Genomic DNA, 26,350 nt, shown 5'->3' with positions numbered 1-26,350 from the left:
AAATCAAAGGTTGTACATATTTTATCATTGACAAAACTATAATTATCACGAAGTTTGCATAGAAAGCCATCTTCGTATATGAATTTTCTCTTAATTTTTACTTTCATATTTATACTGAAATTCATTGTAGGAACACGATACAAAAATGTTATCACTAAAACACCCTTTTAAATTTTCTGTTTATGTACACGTTATAATGTATTTCATTAACTTATGATTGATTTATCTTCTTTAAAAAATTTTCAAATACTCTATTAATGTAGTACCGAGAAATTTCAGTCGCCCAGTATGCCTACTAGAATACTACCTGCCTACTATTGTACTACAGTATGCCTACTATGCCTATACTAGAATAAGAACAAAAATATATCTATTCTCCAACTTCTTCTGTGAATAAAATGGCTTTGCATCGTCAAAATTCCGGAGCTTTCAGGGACTTTAGTCCTCTGCGCCATCATCTGGGCTTTGCCCTGAATCTATCAAGGGTATTGAGGCGGCTTGAGACACCCTGTCCGTTTAGAGAATGCATTTTAGCATTTTCTAGCTAAACCACATGTTTTTTGTTAGATAGCGTATTTTCAAATCATTGAAAGTCTCCCCCACCGGTCAATCTGAGCAGTAGGGTGTTAAAACACACTTTACCAAGCGGTCAGGGAGTCTTCGCATCTTCTTAACTATACATTAGGGTATATGACTATATGTAATCTTTAAGAATTTTCTCTTGAAAATGGTTAAAAATGGAACGGCGAAGTATTTTTATCATTATCATTATTCATTTTTTATCATGTTTTTGCATTGTATATATAGATATTGTACCTCTGAACAGTTTATATGATATATATATATATATATATATATATATATATATATATATATATATATATATATATATATATATATATATGTTATAAATGTATCCCATGTACTATTATTTTGGGTTGGGTGAATAAACTGAACTTGCACTTGAACTTGGGCGATTATCATTGGGTATTAATGAGAATGAATTATCATTAATACAATTAATTCCACTAACTTTTTGGTTACCCAGATCACGGAATATTTACTGTTTTGAAACTATGATGAATTGACGTTCGACTTTGTTTTTTTACTAACTGACCACACGATTCTTAACACAGGGATTTTTTGGGAAAAATTTAAAGAAAATTCGATGCTGAAAGAATATATATTTCAAACATGCCACTACTCTAAATTTTGAAAGAACTTATAAATCGCAAGTTATCTAGCTTAATGCCGAGCAGCTAATATTGACTGCTGATAATAGCAGTATTGCTTCGGATGCTGCTTTTTCCTTCATTATCAGCAAAAGTGACCATTTAGGTGCTTAGGGAGTAGCTTTTTTCGTAACTTTAACAAGCATTTTGAGAGTATTGCATATGCAATGCTAGCACCCTACCGGCAAATGTTATCTGGTTCTCCTAAAAAATTGAAATGCCCGTAATTCCGTCAAAACTCTTGAAAGCGGAAATTCAAACTTGATCTGTAACTTAGTAAAGGTAGACTCACATACCAAACATCACTTCAATATTTGCAAGCTGTAGAAAAAGGGCGGAAAATTCAAGTGCCATGGGAAGGACTTACAGAGGGACAGACAGGCAGACAGTTGAGGAAAGAACCGTTTTTACCAGTAGGGGACTAGTTTTTAGCTTAACGAATCTTGCACAGATGTTACATGGAAAGAAAAGATACAAGACATGCTTAGGATACTGCTTGAAATACATTTTCTGAATGAGTGAGAGCATCAGATCAGTTATTCCTCTCATCAGCTGGATTTATACGCGCAACTATTCAATAAAGGAGAGCAATAATTGATTTGATGCGCTTATCAATTGAATCGAAGATAGGCCTATCAATACAGTGGCGGAAAATTTACTCGCAAAGAATCAATTTAGGGATTGTCTTAAAAAAGATTTTTTCCGTTCTTTCATTAAAAGAAAGTATCGTTCATTCCATTATTAATAATAAAAAATGAATTGATGATGTCCTTGATTATTAAAAGATATCTTCAATTATCGACTCTGAGATTAATGTTAATTAGAGTTTATGTTAGACCGGCGCTGTACATGCTGTATACATGTATATGTCAACATGGGAACAGCTCTGATAACATACATTTTTGCCGTATATCCAATCTTTTCCTTTGATCTTGTGTACTGTCTTGTACATACATACACCATTTATATCAGTAAATAAAATAAAGTAAACGGTGCAATTAAAAAATTAAACATGATCACTAGCTGTAGCGATTTTCCTGAGTGTTTATAACCTTGTAGTGAATTGACGGTTGAATTAGCTGTACTGATTTGCACGTGTGTGTTCAATAAGTGTAAAAATGTAGTGAGATTCATGTCGAATTTCAATATACTTAAAGTAAAAGATATCAAAAATTCCTATGGATACAGAGAAATCCTAAGGTTAACCTCGGTATATTCTGGTCTTACTTTCTCTTTTTCAAGCCTCTAAATCGGTGAAGCGAGATGAAGGTAAAATTTCAAATGTAGTCAGTTGGCTGGATTTACAAACAAGGGTGTGTGTGTGTGTGTAAAATAAACGAACACTTTCCAGTACTTTTATGCTGTTTATCATTGGCAGTGGTTTCCTTTAAATATAAACATATTTAATTTTAATGAAATCTTATTTAAGTAATTACCTAACAAGAAATGTTAAAGGTGAAGTGAAAATAATTAAAAATTATAAGCGGCTAATGTAATATTTTCTGCAATGATTGCAACCGTTGATTCCCATAAAAAAAAGAAAGACATGCATTTATTATTGTGAATTTTTATATCTGTCCTTGAATCAGTTTGTAAAATGGTGTATATTCGATCGGCACGTTCCAGAAATGGAAGAGCCATGAAAATATGTCTTTAAAAGATTTTTTATACAGATGGCTTTAAAAGTGGGACTAACAAGTTTAGAAGTAAAGTGTGTTTGTTGCTTCAGCTTAACAAATTTTCATAAGAAATATCACAGAGAAAATATTCATTGAATGAAAATATATTGTCAATTGATTGATTGTATGTTGTTTTACGTCCCATTCAAGAATTTTCACTCATGAAGGTTTATGGTGGCGTCTCTTCATGAGTGAAAATTCAGGGCCATTGAGCAGTGAGGGTTCTTTACCGTGCCAACACCTACCGTGACAGGGGCCTCGGTTTTTAAGGTCTCATTCGAAGGACCCGCAACTTTCACTTCAAAGTGCCAAGCGCTTGGCGAAGGAATAGTTGCTACCTATTTTATCGACTCAGGTCAGTCGAGGCTTGATTCGAACACACGACCTTCCGATCGCGGAGCGACTGCTCGAAAATATATAGAATTCACAGAACTGTTAAGACATGCTATGAAGAAATCAATGGATATAGAAGTGCGCAATGGATACCTTTCTTAAATTGAATGCTTTCTTGTGACGAATTATCTTACGAATAGAATACACCACTAGATGCTTGGTATTTAACTAGCGATAAAGGTAACGTTTGATGCTGTTAAATACTCTTACAGTTTAAAATCACAGTTAATTTCATTTTCTTGTATCATGAGGAATTCTTATTGTTGCGTAATGTCACAGAAAAAATCTATCGTATTAATTAGAGCTTGTCTCTTTTATGTAGCCATATAGGGCTGTGTTAACTTAATCTTGTATGCAATGTTTTTTAAGGTTTAATTTATTTTATAGAAGACAAATTTTGCTCAGCATTTCTTATGTCCAAAATTGAGAAAGTGTTTATTAATATTGAAAACTTACTTTCCATGAAACCTGGAAAGTGCTGCTAGAAGTACATTGTAACATTGTTCGAGCAAAATTTACAGAACATCTGTAAAAAATGTAAGTTGTAGTGGAAAGCTTTCTTGCAAAATGATTTAAACCAGGGTAGTGTTAAACGTTTCACATTTTTTAAAAAAAAATTGTAACGACATATTTTTCTATAAATAGCGCTCACATTATGATATCGTGGACCACTTTTTAGCCATTGACAGCTGCTGAGGTCTGATATTAGTCTCTGCTTTATCAATGGTTTTCATAATTTCTCAAATTTATATCGAAAAAGATATAAAAATGATCTAAAAGATAATCAGATGTTGCCTTAACATAACTTTAATTTTACCTGTTTCCATTACAGCTAGCTCTGATAAAAATGTTTAAAAAAAATTTCAGTATGAACAAAGACTTCACCTAGCTCTACAAAAGAACTTACTCGCCCGCGTGACGCAGTGGTTAGAGCGTCTTCTCTAGAGTCGCGGAGTAAGGGGTTGATCCTTACGTCGCTGGTTGGAATCCACTGCGGGACATGGTGACCGGTCCTTCGAATGAGACCATATAAACCGAGATCCCGTTTCTCATTACATCTCTCACTGCTCAATAACCCTGAGTGCCGAGTATAGGTATAAATTTGCAGCCCTCCACCGGCAAGTGGTGGCGTATTTAAATGAGTGAAAAATTCTCGAGAGAGACGTTGAACAACAAAAGAACAGAAGAACTTACGACTAAGACCAAAAACCTAGGCTAAATGTAAAATCTTGCAAATTTAAAAATTCTGTTAAAAATCACTTGATTGAAATATTTTACTTAAAACGTTTTTTTAAAAAAAAAAAAAGATTAATACCATTTTCAAACAATGAAGAGAGTGAGATTTGACGACATTGAACAGTAATCAAGCTCAAAAGTTCATTGAAACAATGTATATTGTGGAAAGAGCATACAGGAACCTCTAAAACATCTGAGGCGGGCTGAGGTGCCATTAGGAAGTAAGCATCCCCTATCGACCGGTAACACTCGTCGTGTGCTCCTTGACATGATCGGGCAAACAGAAAAAAATTGATATACAATTCAATGTGAAAATAATGGCTTAAAAATTCGTATGAAAAACGTCTGTCAGTTGTTTTTCCTATCAAGGTCAATGTATCGACCATAGAATTTTCGAAATGTTGATTTAAAACGGGACTGTTTATATCCTTATATCATAACTTGGAGTGCAGCATTCACTGAGCCCGATAGGCTGAGATCAATTCAAAACTCTGAGGATTGCTTTCAGATCATTTTATTGACAAAAAGAACAGCAATAGATTGATGTAGAAAACAATAAGAGACGCAGGATGTCAATCGATGAAAATAATAGACATAACTATTCACATTACTTTGGAAGTTTCGTATCTATTTCTGCACTAATGTTGAAAAAAAACCAAACGTGACCAATATGATCAGGAGCTATGAATTAAACAATTTTTGGTAGGGCCATCTTTAAAAAAACTGTTTGGTTGCCCTCTCTCGACCGACTTGTTGAAAATAGTCCGACTCAAAAACTTTTTTTAACCTCAAGGAAGCTGTAACCTCAAGGAAGCTATTATTTTTTTTCATGCATTCTGAAAAAAGATTTTGGAAATTCAGCATTGAAATTGAAATTTTCTGGGAAAATATTTCTACCTACCGACCCAATTTTTTCATCCTGAGTCGGGAAACAGCAAGCAAACATTATTTTAAAGTTGGCCTAGTAGTAGTAGTAGTAGTAGTGTTTATTGTAATGAGAGAAACGATATATTCCGTATTTTCAATATATTACAAACTTAACTCCACTTTTAGCCTGAACCATGTGCTCTGGAGACGTAAATTTAACAATTTCTGTAGAGCAAAAAGTGTTTATTATATGTATAACAATGGTAGCCGTTTGCCTGCTAAATTACCATGAGCAGAGAAAAATATTTCAAACATATATTTTCAACATATGGAAAAACTAAGAGCATACTAGGACCTGAACCATGTATATCGAAACCATGAATTTTACATTTTTTTTTAATCATGCAAATAGTTTGCCCGTCAGATGTCCATTAATAAAGAGTAAAGAGGAATCTTTTCTAAGATATAATGCATGACAAACTTTGTCCCATGCTGGAGTCCAAAACCTGAAACCAGGGCCCATGAGTTTCACAATTTTTTGTGAAAGACTTAAAAAAAAATAAGAAAAAAAGTATATATGAAGCATGGTAATTGTGTGTGTATTAAAGAAGGACCTTCCTTCTTTTACGCAAGATGAAATTGATTAGATGTTTTCGACCGATGGAAGACGCACGACGATGGACGAAACAAATAGCCAAAGGTCATCTTAGTGACTCAGAAGACCTGAAAACATATAGAACTAAAATTAGTATGAAATGCACAGTCAGTAATAATATTATTCCTCTAACTTCTTTCATTATATCTCAAAGTATGATTTTAATCATGGGCAACAATTTACTCTGTCAGATTTTTATTCTTTCAGGTTTCTCTATTCTTCAAAATTATTTGTTCAGCATGGTTGATGAGCTACTAAAGGATTACAACGTAGATGGGAGATTAGAAAGAGCTCCACTGGGAGACATCTCTTATATTCTCAATATCATAGGAATCATTGGCAATGGGGTGGTCACACATTTCTTTCGAACATCTGCTCCATCGTCAAATTACAAAATCTTTGTCCTTTTTCTATCTGTAATCGATCTATTTCTCTGTATTACTCATATTTTAAAGGAAACCAACAGAATGATGGGAGGCTACAACCAGATTATGTCGGAAGATGGAATGATATGTAAATATCCCACTATGTTGGTTATTCTGTCGCGTTCGCTTCTCTTCTGATAGTTCTTTTCATTAGTTTTGAGAGGTACAGAAAAATTTGCACACCTTTCAAATCACTGATTACGATGAAATGTTCAAAGATGATGTGTGTGGGTGTTATTTTTATAGGTATCCTTATACACTTCCCAATTTATTTGAGTCACGGTAAAAGATATGTACAAGTAGAAAACATAAATGCTACTCGTTGTGATACACAAAATAAATACGATGGGACATTTTTAACCTTCCTGTTTTATGCTTTCATATTTGTGATTACTTTCACTTCTATTATACTGGTAGTTATATTTCAAGTGAACATACGAAATTCTCTTGTTCCAAAAACTAGAACAAAAAGGCGCATGAAAAACATGGCTGAAACTGTCGGTTCTGGAACAGTACAAACAGAGTGCACCAATAAAACGTCAAATGAGAAAAGTATGCAAAAAGAAAAAGCAAATCAAACACAACCAAAACAATCAACAGAAGATCAAGAGGAGGAGAAGAATAGACGAATTGCGATAACATTCGCCTTTGTAATTGTTTTATTGGTGGCCAGTTTCTTCACAATTACCTTGTTTCAGATCATCCAAGCCACCACAAGATATTTCTTGTGGGAAGACATCATTGAAGGATATCTTCCAGATGTTGTAATGATAAATGGGATTTCGAATCCATTCATTTATTTTTTTACTGATGTACAGTTCAAGTTAAGAATAATGAAACTTTGTGGTAGAAGAATTTAAGGTTCAATATTCTTATCTTTCAAACTAATTTACTTAAACTGAAGTACAGTACGGAATTTTACAATATAGATGAGAATAATAAGAGTAATTGTTCCATAACAGAAACAATATATCACAATATATATTACAGCTGACACACATAAAAAAAAAAAAAAAAAAAAAAAACGTAATCAGAGTCATCCCTTTAATATGAATTAAAACTTGACTAGTACAGATTTACATGGCTGGAAACACTATTTGTTATAGAAACTTATTATGGGAATAACTCAATTTTAATTAGTTTTGGAGTTAAGAAGTCGATATCCATTTGATAAAGAGTTTGATTTTTTTCATGTTGTGAGAATATTTTTGCACTATATCTTCATATGTGAGTATTGTATACTTGAGAATATTAGTGTCTCGTCATTTAAGTATTGTAAATTGTTTGTATATTAAGACGAGTGTGTCATATATTGTCTCTCCATTATTCTCGATTGCTTGTACTATTATATTAGATATAGGAAATGTAGTGGAAATTAAATGCTCTGGTAGAGGGACTGAAAACTTACTGAGAATTAAGAGCCCGTAGAGCCGAACTATTGAAAGCTTTGATAAATCCTGATAACCACTTTGTGTCTACCTAGGAGTTGTCAACCGAAACTATAATAAATAAGAGTTGTTGTGTGTTTTCAATTTTTTGTCAATATTTATCATTTTCTAAATTTTTATTGATATGTATTGAAATGTTAAATTATTTGTCTACGTAAAAACGGTTGTATAATTTATGTGCTTAAGTCTATTTATTGGGTTTTTTAATAAATATTTTAACATACTTTGTTTTGATATCTTATTTTGATATGCTTTAAACTGTACTTTTTTCTTGTTCCCATCGACTTGATTTCTGAAAGGAAAATGGAGAAATAAAGCATCGCTAGGTTTCATGCTTTTGAAGCTCGGATAAATTGAAGAGGTATATATATATATATATATATATATATATATATATATATATATATATATATATATATATATATATATATAGAAGTAAACTGCAGTAAGAAACAAAAAGAGTGTTTTCTGTTTTTCTAATCCCTTTTATGTCAGAGCCTTACTGGTAGTCCAAGACAGCATAGCAGCTCTGTTTGTTTCCAATATTTGTAACAGAAAACATATTAAATGTAAAAAAAAAAAAAAAAAAAAAAAAAAAAAAAAAAAAAAAAAAAAAACAGACAAACAAAAAACTTGTTCTTTATTTAAATGACGAAAAATGTAATCCATAAAACAATTACAAAAGAATTTGGCTAAAAGACATACCAGCATCAAGGAAAGCTTGTTGACAGATAAACTGTTTCTTGACTAGAAATGCAAGTCACTAAATTATTACACAACAGTGGTCTCCCAGCCACAGTATTGTTACAACACACAGATGCGATGCGATATAATACAACATCAAACTTTATTGGAAACAAAAGTGGTGCATAAAAAACGCCATCAACCCAACGGGTTGAAGTACCACTCAACAAAAAGTATAACTCACTAAAAACTTTTTTTAAATAATCTCAAAAACAAAGAAATATTTTCTTTTCAAATATACTTAAGATTAGTAATAACGAAAATAAATGGCAATTATCTCATTTTTTTTCTATGATTATGATTATTGTGCAGGATATGATGATAAATAAGAAAATCAACCAAATATGTTACACGATACAATTACATGGAAAATTTAGATTCTGTGTCTAAATGAGTTCATTGTATTTTTAATTTAATTTTGGTCGGAGTCTAAATATGAGTGGAAAATTTGTCAATTCTTATAAATTGTTTCCATTATATTTTCTTACATGTACAATGGACTTCAATTCGTGATACAAATGTGTCATTTAAATTAAATGTTGTAATTCATAATTATTTTTTACTATTGAATATAAATTAAATTAATGCAAATAAAATTACAAAAAGGGTCAAATAAAAATGATCCAAAATTAGTTTTTATATTTTAATATTATATATATATATATATATATATATATATATATATATATATATATATATATATATATATATATATATATATATATATATATATATATATATATATATATACTGGTGTCTCATTATACCGCGGTACTTAATTTTTTTGCATAAAAAGTGTAATTCTAAATTTTTACTTTAATCCTTCATTAAATGGTATTCATAAACCTAACTATGGCCTAACTTTTTAGTGTCAAATTATTTTCCAAGCTTGCGTCGTTTAATTTGTAGTCTATTTTTAAAACAGGAAGTGTTATTTACCTCCTTAATTGGAGAGTCTCATTGTATGGCGGTATGGTTTAACATGGAAGCTTGTAGTTGACATAGACTTCAATTTTTATTTTTAAATTTACAATGCATATGTAATTCTACATGAAAACTAAACAATAATACAAACTTGAGACTTTCAAAATATGAACTTTATTATGGATTTTATTGGGTTATAGATTGAATGGTCTAAATAAAATAAAAACGGGAATGGAAATCTGTAAAATTACGTTTCATTTGAATAAAAAATTTTCCAACGGATGTTCCATAATTTTTAATTCTTACAAAAGTCAACATTCAGACGACAGACAGATAGTCCATCAACAAAAAGGATATGAGCTATATATCCTTATTTTTGAAATATACCGCGATAACAATGGAACCCGCGATATACTGAGAATTGAGGATATATATATGAAATTGATTTACATTTATACAATCTCCCATATTTAAAAAAATAATTTTAAAAAAGAATTATTACTATAGAAGAAGATGACTTAACAAAGGTTTACACCAGGAAAATACATCAAAAATATTTTTATTCCTGCGACTTAGAAATTTAACTAAAGTTTAAAGTCTCGCCAAATCCTGGTGGTTTGTGTGATGTAGGTGCTGACGCCAAATCCCGATGGTCACGCCAAAGTCCGATGGCTCGTTTCCTGTGAAATGCTCTGCGCTAAAATGCGATGGTCTGACAGGCTAAAATGCGCAATCAACATTTATGACGTCAAAATATTCCAACGTCAATCCTTGACGCCGTTGTCCAGCAATCAAATGTTTAAAATTTTGGGATTAGTCCTTTCATACAATTTGACTGATTTGCTTATTGTTTGCGCCCACCTGTGATATAAGGATATACTCCATTTATATAATATAGTATAAAAATAATATAATGTAATAATACCATGTAATATAATATCATGTAATATAAATTGCAAAAAATACAATCCATTATTCTTGATCGATAATTCTTACAAGTGAGTACGTCTTTAAAATATGAAAATATGTATTCAGGTTGAAAAGACCAAAAGAAGAGAAAATAAAGATACTTAATCAAAATGCCAGATATTACACATATTGGGATTTATATCCAAAGATCATAGAAATGTTCGAATAGGAGAAAATAAAGATACTTATTCGAACATTTCTATGATCTTTAGATATAAATCCCAATATGTGTAATAGCCGGCATTTTGATTTTGTAATGCATACTTTGTGTATTCATTTCATTATATTCCTTTAATCGCAGAGAAAAACTTTTCTTTTTTAAGTTTGCAGAAGAAAAAGATTTGAAGAAATATCTTAATCCTATCAACTCTTCATGCTTGTAAGCATTTAATTGTTATGCCACATGGATATCAAATTGAAATTCGTGAAATATTAAATTAACTTGTTCGACAAGAATGGTAATGATGTAAAATGTGTGATCCTTTCATTCTTTTCTTGTAATCGACTTTTGTGCAGGTATGTTAAGGCAGCATCCAGATCAAAGCGGCAAATTGACACTTTTTAAGCAAAATATAAAGTTGATCAATCAAAAAAGGCCAAGAAATACAACTCTTATCATCTATTGCAAAGAAGTCAATGTGTTTTAGGCTAAAAGAAGCACCCTAAACGGACGTCATCATGTGGCATCTATAAATAAAAAAAAATGCTAATGAAAAAAAGGAAAAGTTCAACACTACCTTGTGGATACATTTATTTCATTTCTGTTTTTAAGAATAACTACACAGTACGTAAAATTATCTTTAAGCTATGAAAAGTGATGCTAAAATCCTTCTCTCCTGTCACAGAAATAATTTCTGCACACTTTCGCATGAAATCTTAGAAAATTTTTACATTCTGTACATAGGATCGAAAAACTTTTATCAGCCCAACCTCAAATGCTGAACATAAATCAGCGTACCTGATTCTTAAAATTCTTAACGTTAACTTATTTATTTATTTATTGGCAATTAATAGTCCCTCTCGTGGGAACACTTATGCTGGAAAAGTATTAAGTTCCTGCATAGCAGGTGTAATTTGGATGGTCAACAGATCCTTTCTATGCAATGCGTACGTTGCATAGAAGTCAAAAGATTTATTAATAATGCTAAGTATATCTGAGGAAATAAGTAATTAAAACTACTTTATATATATATATATATATATATATATATATATATATATATATATATATATATATATATATAATTTATATATATATAATTTATATTACCAAATCATATACACATCGAAATTTGTACTATTTTTTTTTCTTCAAATATGCCAAAAAATCCTAATAAACACCTGCATATGACATTTTTTGACAAGCAAATTAATGCAAATATCAATAGTCTTAAACAATGATCTCCCCTATTCTTTTTTCGTATTTAAGAAGATTCAAAGGATGTGTATACTGGCCGCAACAAAAAAGACAACATCTGCGATTTACCCCTCTAAAACAAATTCCTGAATCCGCTCCTGATGTATTCTCTTTGAGAAACCAACACTTTATCATGTGTAAATGGTGCTTAATCTTTATACAGGGTGTCCGAAAAGAAAGGTAACACATTCATACTTTTGGAATGCAGATTTAATGTTGAAAAATTTAAATCAAAATATGTACACCTATAAAACAAAGACGTAAGTTTGTTCTGGTAGCATAATTTAGTTAATATGTCAAATAATGTTATTTTAACAGCGTTTAAAGTACAGAGTACCTATTTGTCATTTCAATAATTAATGACGTTCTCTAAATGACGTCCTATCATCAGCTTCCCTTCCCTAACTCGCACTTTGAAATTGTTAATAATATTTTTACACATTTCTTCACTGATCTTCTTAACTTCCCGTTTGATGTTTGACAAAAGCATTTTGTGTCCATCGGTTTTGGTCTGTAAACAGAAGACTTGAGGTACCCAGAGAAAGTAATCGCACGGGTTCAAATCAGGACTGTGCGCAGGCCAAGATTGTCCACAATCCTTCACTTCAGGGTATCGTCGGGAAATCACCTTGTCACTGATGATTTCATTGAGAAAATCTAATACAATATTAGATGAATGTGCTGTTGCACCATCTTGCATGAAAAAGTTTCTAATTCTTCCTAAATATGTCATGAACACTAGTTTTAGGGATTCCAGTCTCTGAGGAGGAACTTCTAACTGATTTCTCTGGACTGTTAGCATTTCTCGAAGCGTACTCACATTTTCGTAGCTCCGACTTGACCTCGGCCGACCTGCTTTTGGAGCATCTGCTACTGACCCTTGTTGCTCGAATTTACATATAATCTTGTAGACATGTTTTCTGCTTACATTACAATTCTAAACTTTCGCTTAACGTCTGTTACACATTTGTTTTATAAAATTGTTTGACGATAAAAATATACTGTTCTGACGTGAGTCGCACCATATTAATATAACGTTTAATTGAAATGATTTCAAAGTGTCCGAACATCGTATGTTTTGGCGCATTATTTTTTTCAAATAGTAAAAACTTTCGTTTGAGACCTTTCGAATGATATCAGTTTCATAGAAATAGCCCCAGATTTAGCAAAGTTATCAAAATATTAAAGTGTGACCTTTCTTTTCGGACACCCTGTATCTGCATATTAGATTTTTTTTCTTTTTTTTTTTTTCATTTTATTACAAAATCAATCGTACTTTTTTGTTAGCCTGATCACTTTTATTGACTTGTAAAGATAGTTCTAAATCAAAGAAATCTATTTTTTGATTGCTCGTTGGAGAAAAAACACAACGTAATTTACTCCCTTTACGATAGGTAATAATAGAAAAGGTTTAGAATTCATGCTTGATGCATGAGTGATGTCATACGTGTATAAGATATTTAACGACAACAGATCCTATTTTAAAACTCAAATTGGTAAACAAGATTTTGATTCAAAGAGCTACAATGGATTTGAACGAGTCTTTGTCGAATTATTCGGACACGAAATGTGAGCATCAGAAGGAACTAGGAAAAGCCTTTGTAGGGGTTTTGTCAACTTTGGTTCCTTTCGTCATGTTGGTAGTGCCAATACTAAATGAACTTTACAACAAACAAAAGGGACTGGTACATTTACTGAAGGAAACAGGGAATATTATGTTTAATGACCACGAATTCGAGCTTGTCGGATTTTTTAAAGTGATATACTGCACTGTGTTTTCATTGTTAGTCCTTTATTTGATTTTGGCAGTGGTGATCATACTTGTCGACAAAAACTGTTCCCTGGAAACTATTCCCTATCAGTTAATCGGTCCTCTTTTCACATTTTATGGATTAATGGGTTATGGTTTTTACTATGCTGACCAGTCCATTGTGTCTAACATTCGATCTATCCGGGGAATAAAACAAAGTATAAGTTCTCAAGGAACATCACATTTACCTGATGGCACGAATTGCAAATCATACATAAGACTGCTTTTGGAGACAGATCCTGGAATTGTCTTTAAATATAAAGAATATCATTTGACAGTCTCAGATGATGAAGTTGTTGATGTTGACATAAATAAGGAGTTTAATTACACACGGTGTGATGACGTTACATGTCCTACACAATTTGAAGATATTGAAAATAAAATCGACAAGAGGAAACCAGTGATTCTAGAGACAATTATAGATGTAGTTTGTGGAGATGAAATAACCAAAACCAAGTTCAGTCAAGCGTGGTATAACTTTGCTTCAATGTCTACCAATAGAACTCCCCAGTATTCAGATTGTGTAAGACAAATGGAAATTAATTCATACAAACGGGAAGTTATGCTCTTTTGGTGTGAATCACAAAATATTCCTTGGTGGATGACTGTTAAGTGGTATAGGACATTCACATTCTTATTATTAGCCATTCCCTACAGAATTTTGTTTGGATGTGCCACTCAAAGATTGAAAGTTCGTCTTAAAAAGATCATATATTGTTAGAATAGTCACTTAGGGAGTGGTCATGCATTCCTTTTTCCGTCTTGGGCATTATGCAATACTTAATCCTGAAAATTTTACATTTTAACTGCAAAGCAGTTTATGTTTAAACTGTCAAAATGTTTTACACTATCTTTTAAAAGTTGCCTTTGCTGTAAATGGTGATCATTAAAATTGTACCAATATTATAACATGTATTTTGTGTGGGGTAATAAAATACATTTACTTACGCTTTTTTGGTATAAAAATAATATTACATATCACTCAGGTATCCGGGGGCTTCTTAATGTTACATGTACATGTATGAATACCTGTAAACGATTGATAATCTAAAGAAATGTATGTAAAATAAGAAATGATAAAGTTTTAGTAGAAATATCATTTATAAATAGAAGTTGTCAATAAGTGTGGTACATGAACCTTAAGTGTTTTAATTTTGTTTTTATGAATACTGAAGCAGTCTTTCATTTTCAAATTGTTGAACTTAACAGTTTTTGAAACAAAAACAGTTTTAAAAGACAAAAGAGGAAACACCTCCTTTCATTTTCATTTTTCTTGATTTGAATGAGATGTATATATAACGTGTAACTTCAACACTTTTCTCTCCAGGTTCTAAACCGAGTGTCTTCCCACAAATTTTAATTAAAATAGAAAATTTGATGTTATGACTATAACACCAAATTTTCTATTTTAATAAAAATTTGAGGGAATATACGAGGCTAAATTATCTATCTCTGTACATTATGTGATTTTGGACAGAAGAAGTCTTCCACATCCCGACTTCTAATGCATTCAAAATTCATTTAATCTAAAAACAAAAAAGCAAAAAAAAAAAAAAAAAAAAAAAAAAAAGAGAGAGAATTGTTTTATTGTTATAAACTATTTAAATGTTCTAATCATGATAAAAAATATAAGTTCTCTATATGTCTGTAAAAGTAAGAGTTGTTCCTCTTTCAATAGATCCTTATTGTCATTATAAAGTTCCCAGATTAACTTTCAAAACAGTTTATATAAATATTCATGATATAATATTTAAATCCTTTGAAAACTAGAAAAAGAAGAAAAAGCTACGAATAAATAAACAGACAAACAAATGTAAATAATAATAATAATAATAATAAAATAAAATTTGATAATGAAAAAAAAAAAAAAACAAGCTAATCTTATTTACACATAACTTTCACAAAAGATTAATTCATTTTCAAAACTTTATTTTCTAACGGATAATATTCCAGATTCCAAAATATGTTTCTAAATATATGTAATATGAAAAAAAAAATTCCACAAATCGAATATTGCCTCTTGGCTAACAAACATATATATATATATATATATATATATATATATATATATATATATATATATATGTGTGTGTGTGTGTGTGTGTGTGTGTGTGTGTGTGTGTGTGTGAGGGTGTGTGTGTGTGTGTGTGTGTGTGTGTGTGTGTGTTTAACATGTCGAGTCTATCTGGTTTTCTGGCGTCAAACGTTTGCATACCAGGTTTAGCTTTGACAGTTTTGCTTTACAAATTGCAGGCATTTTTTTCTTTTCGGTTTTCATGGGTTAATTTTTTTATTCATGTAAAATGAATAATTTTTTCCAATTTTCTTAGAGAAATGTTCATTCAATTTGAGCTATCCTTGAAATTGGTCATTTGCAAAATTAAAATCAGATCCTTTGATCCGCTCACATAGATCGTTACCTGTGTAGCAGATTTTAATCTGATTGCAAAATTATTTAGTAGAAAACATTTTGATTGTACACAGAAGTACTCTGAAGTTGATATTTTTAATAAAGCTGCTTGAGTTTCTGATTGACAATATCTATATTGTTTTTGGAGATCAAGTATAAATTAAAGCAATCTGTTGGAATTCCCATGGATACTATAATCCAATTACCCCCTTTATGAGAGGACTTATTTTTGTATTCATATGAAGCAGAAATTATCAAAAAAATTCTACCTGAAAAGACATTTATATATCCTGACGGCCTTTTATCAATATTCATTTTCATTCCTACATTCATTCGATATACCCCTTTGAAATTAAAATAAAGAAACAGCAGCGTCTGTTACGTCTGTTTCCAGTTGGTTATTTTACTGGAAAAAAGACGTTCGTGGCAACCTAACAGCAACAATTTATTACAATTGTGATGACTTTAACTTTTCTATCGTCAACTTCCCTTATTTATGTAGCAATATGCCATTATCGCCTCCATATGGAGTTTATATCCCCAAGTCGATTCTATACGCAAGGGCATGTTCTAACTACAATCAATAAAACGAGGCAAGCTATTAACAAATAAGTTGATGAAACTAGGATTTTAATAGTCCCGTTTAAAGTCAACATTTTGCAAATTATATGTTCGATACACTTAATTTGTTAGCAAATACAATCTACCGTTAAGTCAAATTAACTGACGTTTTTCATACAAGTTCTTATTGTCCACTATTTCCACACTGAAGTGTCTATTGATTTTTTTTCCGTTTGCCCGATCATGCCAAGGAGCACAAGGCGGGTGTGACCGGTCGGCAGTGGATGTTTACTCCCCTGTCGACTGGTCACACTTGTCCTGTGGTCCTTGTCATGATTGGGTACACAGAAAAAAAGTAAGAAAATAATAGCTTACCAAGTTGTATGAGCGACATCAGTCAGCATTCAACTTAACAACGGATTGTTTTTGCAAAGTCAACCATAGAATTTGCAAAAGGTTGACTTTAAACAACATTCTTCATATCCTTGTATCATCAACTTATTTGTCAATAGCATACCTCGTCTTGGGAATTGTTCCTATGTAAAATATCTTCTTGCACATCGAATCAGCTGGGAGATGGAAACTCTATATACAGGTGATAATTTTTAATTGTTACATACATTAGGGATGTTGACGATAGAAAAGTTGAAATCAACACCTTTTAAGTTCAATTGCTAGTTTGTCATCAATATATTTCTTTAGTGAAATATCCAAATATGAACCAGATGTTTCCGATTCTTTAGTGTCTTTTATTTCGAGTTCAGTGGGATATATCGAATCAACGTAAGAATGAAACTGAATATTATTAATGAATAAAATGTCGTTGATATATCTTAATTACGAATTAACCACAGCAAGACTTTTTTTTTCATGTAAAAATATTTGAATGAATTCTTCTACACAAGCATACAAAAACAGGTCTGCTAATAACTGGTTATGAATAGTGCGCATGGGAATTCCAATAGACTGTTGGAAGACCTAGTCTCCGAAAACTACATAGATATTCAATAAGGAAAACAAGCGTCCTCGGAGAAACCTGATATGGCGCTGGCTTCGTGATTGGGAGGCCCGGTTCGATTCTTTGCCGCGCCGAGTCAAACCTAAGACGTAAACATAGGTAGTGACTGTTCCTTCGCCAAGCGCCCAGCACTAGAAGTGAAAGCCACAGGTCTTTCGGATTAGACCTTAAAAACCGAGGTCCTGTGTAACGGTAGACGTTGGTACAATAAAGAACCCTCATTGCTCAATGGCCCTGAGTGCCGAATATGGGTCTAAATTTGAGGCCCCCTTCACCGGCATACGGTGACGTTTATATGAGTGAAAAATTCTCAAATGGGACGTGGAATAACATATACAATCAATCAATCAACCTCGGAGTACTTGTATGTAGAACTAGAATGTTGGAATTAAATAAGTTTGCAGATGAGCAATGACAAGATATTCAAATATCTTAACTTGAAAATAAAATATGGAGATAATCCATTGAAACAATACATATCGGTAGCCAAGCAACACGGATATCTAAAGAACATCAGAGGTGGGATAAGGTGCCATGTAAGTGAAGTTTGAAACATATTATGATAAGCCAAAGTCAGAAATTAATGGCATAATCCAATAATTCCCACTACATAATCGCTGGATGACGTTCCAATGTGTCAATTTGACAAATCTCAAATAAGACAAAATTCCACCAGAATTGAGAAATAAGGTAAAATTTCCTACTTGGGCACCCTCTTTTGGGCTCCGTTTATGCTTTGAAGCAAATATACTGTTGATTTTATAACAAGCATCATTAAAGATTCTTAACTGCAAAATATGCGGCTTGATCCAACAGAAAAGTCACAACTGCTATAAAATCTTTAATAACCGAATATTATCAACGAAATTGACCCCTTATCTATTTTGATTTTTACCTTGAAAAATCATTTAGTTAAAAAAAGTACTTTTAAAATATAAAGATAATCACAACGTCAGTTTCTGCATATCTCCGAACGGCAAGAATGTTACCGACATCGTTATGACGTTACTTTTCGACACTCATTTTCAGTTTATCTGCAGAACTTTTTAACCTCACATATGCTTAAGCATCTTGTTTGAGTTGTATTTGTAAAACTATTTGAAGTTTGAGGAGTACGTGAAATAAAAACTATATGTGAGAAATTGAAAAGATTTCAGGATGAGTTAAAAATGAGTTCCGAAGAGAAAAGTCATAACGATAAATTCTTGCCTTGCGGCGATTTACAATACCTAAATAAATGTTGTATTTATTCTAATAATTTAAAAAGTATTACATATATATGAATGAGAATTTGCGGCAAAATTAAAATAGATAAAAGTATTTATATATAAAATTTTGATAAGTTTTGATTATCAAAAATTACATAGCAGTTGCGACATTACTTTTAGATCAACCCTCGTATCACAATTCCAACTATTTTGATTTTTATATCAGTTTAGGGACCGAATTCGGCTATTGCCATACCTTGTCCTCTGACGAGTTCAATTGCTCTCTCCAATATGCATTTTTGTATGAAAACAGAAACTGAGCTTAACACAGTGTGGCGACAGACAAGACAGCTGTAACAAAAAAAAAAAAAAAAAAACTACACTGTATATGCGTCATTTATGAATATAAATGTCAAAATGTACATGTACCTATTTCCTATGACAATGCTCAAATGATTTTACTCAAATTGTCAGAGTAATATTTTGAAAGACAAGATATTACTAATAAAGAAAGGATGGGAAATTTTTATGCCCCCGTAATCGAAGATACGTGGGCTTATAATTTTTGCTCTGTCCGTCCGTTCGTTCCTTTTGTCTGTTTGTCCTAGCTTAAACCTTGCCAATAACTTTTGATTGGTTGGAAGTTTTGCTTTCATATATCATATTTGTATTTCTTGTGACAAGACCTTTCTTTCGATACCAGCATATTTGACCTCTTGACCTTGACTCGAAAGTTTGACCAACTTTCGAAAATTCTAACCTTCGCCATTACTTTTGAACGGTTAGTGCTAGGGCTTTCATACTTCTTATGTGTATTCCCTGTGAATTGGTGTTTCCTTTCCTTGGGTACAAATATTTTAGATCTTGATCTTGGAGACGACCCGTTTTTAGAAACCTTTAACCTTGGCCATAAATTTTGAATGTTTGGAGCTAGGGCTTTTATATTACTCGTGTATTCCTTTCACAAGAACTTTCCTTGAGTTCCAACAATTTTGATCCTTTCACCTTGGCCTTGGAGTTTAACCCACCATTAAAAAGATTACCCTTGACCATAACTTTCGAACACTTAGTGCTAGGAGGTTGGTATTTCATAGGTTTATTACTTGTGACAAGACTTTCCCTACGGTGCCATCAATTATGATCCATTGACCTTGACTATTTAGTTTGACTTACTTTTTAAAATCTTATCCTAGGCCATAATTTTTTGCACGGTATTTGCTACGGCTTTTATCCTTTACGTGTATTCCTTATGATATGACCTTTACTAGGGTACACATTATGTAAAGGTCAAAGTTCAAATATGAATATGCCACTTCATGACATGTTTTGTTTTTTCACAAATGCATCTTGCTTGATCGAGCTAAAGGAACTTTTTTTTTATTTTGATTGGGCTTTTAAAATTGTCATTAATATGTCGAGAATTGGTAAAACAATGGAATTTTTACATCGCTGCATGTTTGATTATTCCTTTCTTTTGATGTCTGCAAAGAATCAGGACTTCTAAATCTTTTTTAACCAATGTTGACCACATCCTGTTAAGGAACTGTCACTGTCTGAAAAGCTCTTGTTTAATTATTCGTTGTTTTATATCAAGAAAAGCATTTTGAAGACTATTTATACGATGAAAAATTTAAAGATGTTTTAATCTAGGTCATAACTTTTGAATAGTTGGAGCTGGGGCTAAATTTTTATATTTCAGAAATGTATTTCTTGTGTTAAGACCTTCCCTTGTGTACCAACTGTTTTGACCTTTTGTCCTTGACCTTTGAGTTTGAACTACTTATAAAAATTCGTTTATGTTGGCCATAACTTTTGATAAGTTGGAGCTATTTCTTTCATATTTAACATGAATATTTCTTGTAACAAGACTTTTCATCTGGTAACAATATATTTGACCTTTTGATACTGATCATGTAGTTTGACACACATTTTGCAAAATTTTACGAAACGTTAACCTTGACTATAAGTTTTGAACGGTTGGTGCTACCGCTTACATACTTCAATTTGTATTTCCTGTGATAAGACCTTTCCTTTGGTAAAAATATTTTTTTTTTTACCTTTTCACCCTAACTTCAGAGTTTTTGACTCACTTTCAAAAGACTTAAAATTTGGTCACACGTTTTGAATGGTTGGATCTAGGGCTTTTATATTATACATGTACATCTGTATTTCTTATGTCAAGACCCTCCCTTGCGTACCAACAATGTTGACCATTAAACCTTGGCGTTTGATCTAAATTTGGAAACTTTAACCTTGACTATACCTTTGGAAAGGTTGGTGCTAGAGGGTTTCATATTTCACTTGTTTATTCCCTTTGATAAGACCTTTCCTAGGGAACCTTGGAGTTTGACTCACATTTCAAGAACTGTAAGCCATATGTTTTGAATGGTTGGATCTAGGGCTTTCATTTAATGCATCTACATGTGTATTTCTTGTGACAAAACCTCTTGTGTACCAATAATTTTGACCCTTTGACCTTGGAGTTTGACCTACTTTTGAAAAACTTTAACCTTTGCTGCTTCTTTTGAACGGGCAAGGGCATCATTTTTCACAGGTGTATTCTTCGTGAAAAGAATTTCCCTTGGGTAGCAACAATCTTGACCCTTTGAATTTAACCTCCTTTTATAAAACTTTTGCCCATTGGCCATAATTCTGAACATTTACTGCTAGGGTTAACTTATTTCGCATGTGTATTTGTTGTAAAAAGACCTTTCTTTAATTATAAGTAGCAACAATTTCGGCCCTTTGACTTTGACGTTTGCCCTACTTTGGGAAAACTTTTAATCTTGGCCATTACATTTATCTTTGAATAGTTGGTGCTATAGCTTTCATATTTCACAAGTGCATTCTTTGTGACAAAAGCTTTCTTTAGGTACCAATATTTTTTTTTATCTTTTGACCATGATGTTTGACTTGAATTTGAGAGAAACTTTAACCTTCACCATGAGCTGCCATACGAGGGTATCAATGTTTAGGAAATGCATCTTGTTTTCTATGGTCTTCAGTCCCCGATGCTATCAACAAAAATGACTTTTACTGCTTTAATCCTTTATTTCAAAGGTCCAAAATAAAGTTTATAATATCTTAAACAACAAAATGACAAGCAAAACACAGACTGGCTTATACAGTGTTAAACCGTTTAGTGAACATTATCTAATATGCATATATGGCCAATTCTCCTTGCATAAAACATACTGGACCTAATTTTTTCTCGACATAAATCTTGGTCCACATTTTTTCTTCTCTTTTCTTCTAAACATTTGTACACTTCATGAGTGTCATAGTATTACACATCTGAAATCATGTTGTTTTTTAGTAATTCTTTCGGACTACATGTAGGTGACTTTTTTATGTCAATCTGTCATAATAAAAAAAAAAAACTTATGCAGGATGCAATATTTTGCTAAATAGTAGTAGCATTTTGTACCAAAAAGAAACAGTCAAGACGTAAATAACTGAAATATTACATTCAAAAAATATTTCTCGATTTGAATCAACAGAAAATTCCCTTAAGAAACAGATTTGGATATGTGCGGTACATTTCCCTCTCATTTCGAAAATCATGCCATTGGGTTTTCTTACATGAAAACACCGGGATACAGAATATCATTTTAAAGATCTGGATGTAAGGTTTGGCTATCGGCACATATTGAATAAAGACAAAAACACTCGAGGTAAAACTAAAAATTTTTAGAAATTTTTTTCTTACCTTATAGAAAATATATGGAAACCATTTAAATTATAATAATAAAAGAAAGCATGAGATAAAAATCATCTTCATAATTATTAAGCAAAGCAATTGGAAGGAATCCAATTTAAATTTAAAAGGAAACATAACACACTATCAATTTTATATAAAAATATTGAAAAATAAAGATCATTTAAACCATTTTTGAGATGTTGAAGTATATTACTAAGTAGCTGTTTTTTGGTTTTTTGGTTTTTTTTTTTTTTTTTTTTGCAGTTTTGAACTCATTGCATATAATATCGAATGATATGCTGTCTTTTAACGTATTTAAATATACTGGGATGTCGATTTTAAATGAAGAGAAAAAAAAATCATAACGAATCAATACGTAACTGTAATGAACTAAATGTTGAATCTTGATTTTTCTTCCTGTGGTAAATGCAAATGATTGGTATTCATCGATGAAAACAAAAAAATCAGGAGATATTCCGAATGACTGAGACAATAAAGAAATGAAATTAATAATTCACACAATAACTCAATGCCGGTAACTGTTGTCTTCATCTCTGTTGTGTTAGCTGGCTTAGTTTGCCTTCAACGCTTTTGTAGCTGATGATTTTTTTCCCAGCACATGGTCATTTTGATTTTTCACGAGATCCGACTCCCTCTGCATTCAAACAAACGTTCTCTGGACTCCACTTATTTTGCCCTGATTATTTGAATATCATCGATTACAACACCCTGCAATTAAAAAGAAAATTTAGAATTAAATAAATATAAAAAAAATGTTCTTGAATATTTTATTTACTTTATTGCATTAGCCAAAATTTGAAATTAGATACACTTTCACAACAAAACACTAAAAAACATTTTTTTTCAATATAATAACTCTAACTAAAAACAAAACAATTTTCTTTTTAAAATATGAATAAAATTAATTTTCAAAAAGTATTGTTTTTCCTTCTAAGTTCATTTTTCGATATCAAACATATTTCGACAATGCTTAAAATCAATTTGTCACAATGAATTATGTGCTTTTATTAAAAACCTTTCATAAATACTCTTACGGTGTCTTACGTGACTGCGAATCAAATTTGAACAACTAAGAACTATTTCAGTGCGAAAAGTCAAAATTAAAAAAATCGAAGCCTTTCATTCTGAACTCAGTTACAAATGAAGCATTTACAAATGCTCTGTTTGTAATTTGACGAAACTTCAATCACCGATAGTTCTTGGTAGTTGTGTTCACGATCATGCTAATACAGACATCATTATCGAACGTTAAAAAATAATCATGTCGAATCATTTTGTATCCTTGGGATACGTATTGTTGCAATATACATTATTTATCTTGAAGTCTAATAGTTTTCCTCTTTCAAGTCAAAACCCATCACTTTATAACAAAGAAGGCTTACTGTCCACATCAATATTAGTTTTATTAATTTACGTCACATTACTTATTAACGCACTTGTTGAAAAAAAAAAAATAAAAGACATTAACAGAAAAAGACAGGTGACGTTAATATTTTTAAAAATCAATGAAAATTTTCAACAACTATTCGAATATATCTAACTATTTTAATGTCGAGCGAAATTGAAGGGGTTTTTTTCTCTCCAGTGAATTTTGCATCAATATCAACTTTGATAGTCAAGTCTTACTTTATCTACCTTAACAAATGATCATTCCTGGCAGTTATGCAGCACTTACAGAATTATTGAATAATCAACCGCTGAAGAGGCGGCTAATCGTCACTTGTTTTGCAGGAATTTGTCATTAAGAAATGACCTTATAGAAATGCATGCATCCGATTTATCAACTTAATAGCCTTGATCTCTGGTTAGTTATTTCCAAAAAAAAAAAAATATTTTACGAATTTTGCCTCATTTTCGTGTTTACATTTATCATTTATTTCTGAGTTTGCATTAGGGATGCGAGAAAATGTTTCCAGAGCTGTTGACTAAAGTAAGGGTATGCAAGGTCCTCATTGGGTTGTGTGTACTTTTTTTTTACCTGCGATCAAGACGAAATTATAATCTTTTGATCTGTACTGTAGGGGTGTAATCTACAAGGTTTGTGCAGACTATAAATGAATTATTAAAAGGTCAGAAGTCCGATGATGACAGCAAAAAGTGCTCCTTCACTTTTCCAGTGCAAGAAACAGGTGAGCAAGTGTCAAAAAAGGTTCAGGAGAATAGGAAAAAAGGTTCAGTCTACATTTTGTCATATTTCTCAAAATACATCAAGAAATTAAGAGGTACAGTAAAATAATCCAAGTGCACATGAAATATTCTTGTTATTGAATATGTCAGCCTCAGTGGTTAATATTAATAAGCTTTCTTAAGACTGCGACGAAATAAAAACCAATCCATTTAGTGGAAAAGAAAAGCTGGATAGTAATGAAATATTGATGTAGTATCTGATTGATTAAGGTAAAACCGAACAGGATTCAAAGGAAAGGAAAAATCCAATACAAGAGAACAGTAATTAGTTCAAGTTAAAAACGAAAACTCAGAAAAACACACATAACGACGCCGTCTATAGAAAACCGGACAAAAGTGTAATTAGATGTGTAATATTTTACTGCACTTTGATGTTACGCAAAAGAACTCCTAAAAATGGTAGTTTTCTCAGTGCAACGACTCCTCTGCATGCAGAAACGTCATAAATGACCGGGCTCAGAAGTAGGGATACTGACAAACCAGGCAATGATAATCAGCTTAAAGCTCGAAACAAAATGACAGTCAAGGTAGCGAGGGCTGATTTATACATTTTTATTATCTTCTGTGAATGTCTTTTTCCAACGCCAAGATCACCTTAAACGTCTAGAAAACATTCCATTGCAGTATTTGCAAGCGGGAAGGAAAATTCTGGACGTTTTTATATCGATTCAAGAAAAAAGCTCGGGAACGGCGAAAAGCAATTAATTATCTTTTTTCATTTATTGCTTGTTTTGACACTTAAAAGGCTATTTAAGGATTTCTTCTCGCCATGCATACCTCATCTTGTGTTTTAAGCAGGGACAAATTTGAATTACTCCAAACGAAATACAAAGTCCCCGTCCAGCAAAAAAAAAAAAAAAAAAAAAAAAAAATAAATAAATAAATAAAAAAAATAAAAAAAATAAAAAATCTTATCATACTATGTTAAAGTTTTCTTCCCTTGAAAGCATTATTTCAAAAGCTATTCTTAAAAGATCAATTTCTTCCCTCAAATTACAGTGTCTATTCCGTCTAATTCGCGGGATTGCTTTTTAAAAGTAGACTGGTGACCGATGTGGCTTTGTGAAAAAAAGACTATCAATTTCCAAGCATAGTTCAATCAAACGGTGTGAAAAAGGACAGTGCTATCCGAATCGGGAGCCACTCTGAAAGATAACCGAGATCAAAAGGGCCCAACACATCATTACAGATAAAGCATTTCAATGGTGAAGATGGGCCCGATAGTTCAAGCTCATCGCTGTCCTTAATTATATGCAACAAGATTTAGATGGTCTAGGGTATTGATTTCATTTCAACACGTCAGTGTAGAAATCTATGAGAGAGAGAGAGAGAAAAAAAAAATAAAATATGATCTAAGAGTCCTACAAATTCCTCAGCGCACGAACAAAAAATATAAAAATACCACGACAAACGTAACAAAATTAATATTTCGTCAGGTAAGAATGT

General features: G+C 31.8%; 2 protein-coding genes across 5 annotated transcripts in view; one reads left to right on the top strand and one right to left on the bottom strand.

Moving 5' to 3' along the window:
- Positions 1-26,350, top strand: part of LOC133194017 (tripartite motif-containing protein 5-like) — a 138,637-nt gene that overhangs the window by 72,678 nt on the left and 39,609 nt on the right. The window lies entirely within an intron of this gene.
- The window catches only part of LOC133194018 (zinc finger CCCH domain-containing protein 10-like), a 53,920-nt gene continuing 49,597 nt past the window's right edge, over positions 22,028-26,350 (bottom strand). For all 4 annotated transcript variants that reach the window (XM_061329937.1, XM_061329936.1, XM_061329939.1 and 1 more), the window contains one exon: positions 22,028-23,425. The gene's annotated coding sequence lies outside the window, so the exon portion shown is untranslated. The remainder of the gene's footprint in view (positions 23,426-26,350) is intronic.

This window comes from Saccostrea echinata, unplaced genomic scaffold, assembly GCF_033153115.1.
Source record: "Saccostrea echinata isolate AGI-Se365-2 ecotype Australia unplaced genomic scaffold, CSIRO_AGI_Sech_v1 ptg000028l, whole genome shotgun sequence".
Classification (NCBI taxonomy): Eukaryota; Metazoa; Mollusca; class Bivalvia; order Ostreida; family Ostreidae; genus Saccostrea; species Saccostrea echinata.
The sequence above is the reverse complement of the archived record's forward strand: the minus strand, read 5'-3'. Positions and strand labels throughout refer to the sequence as shown.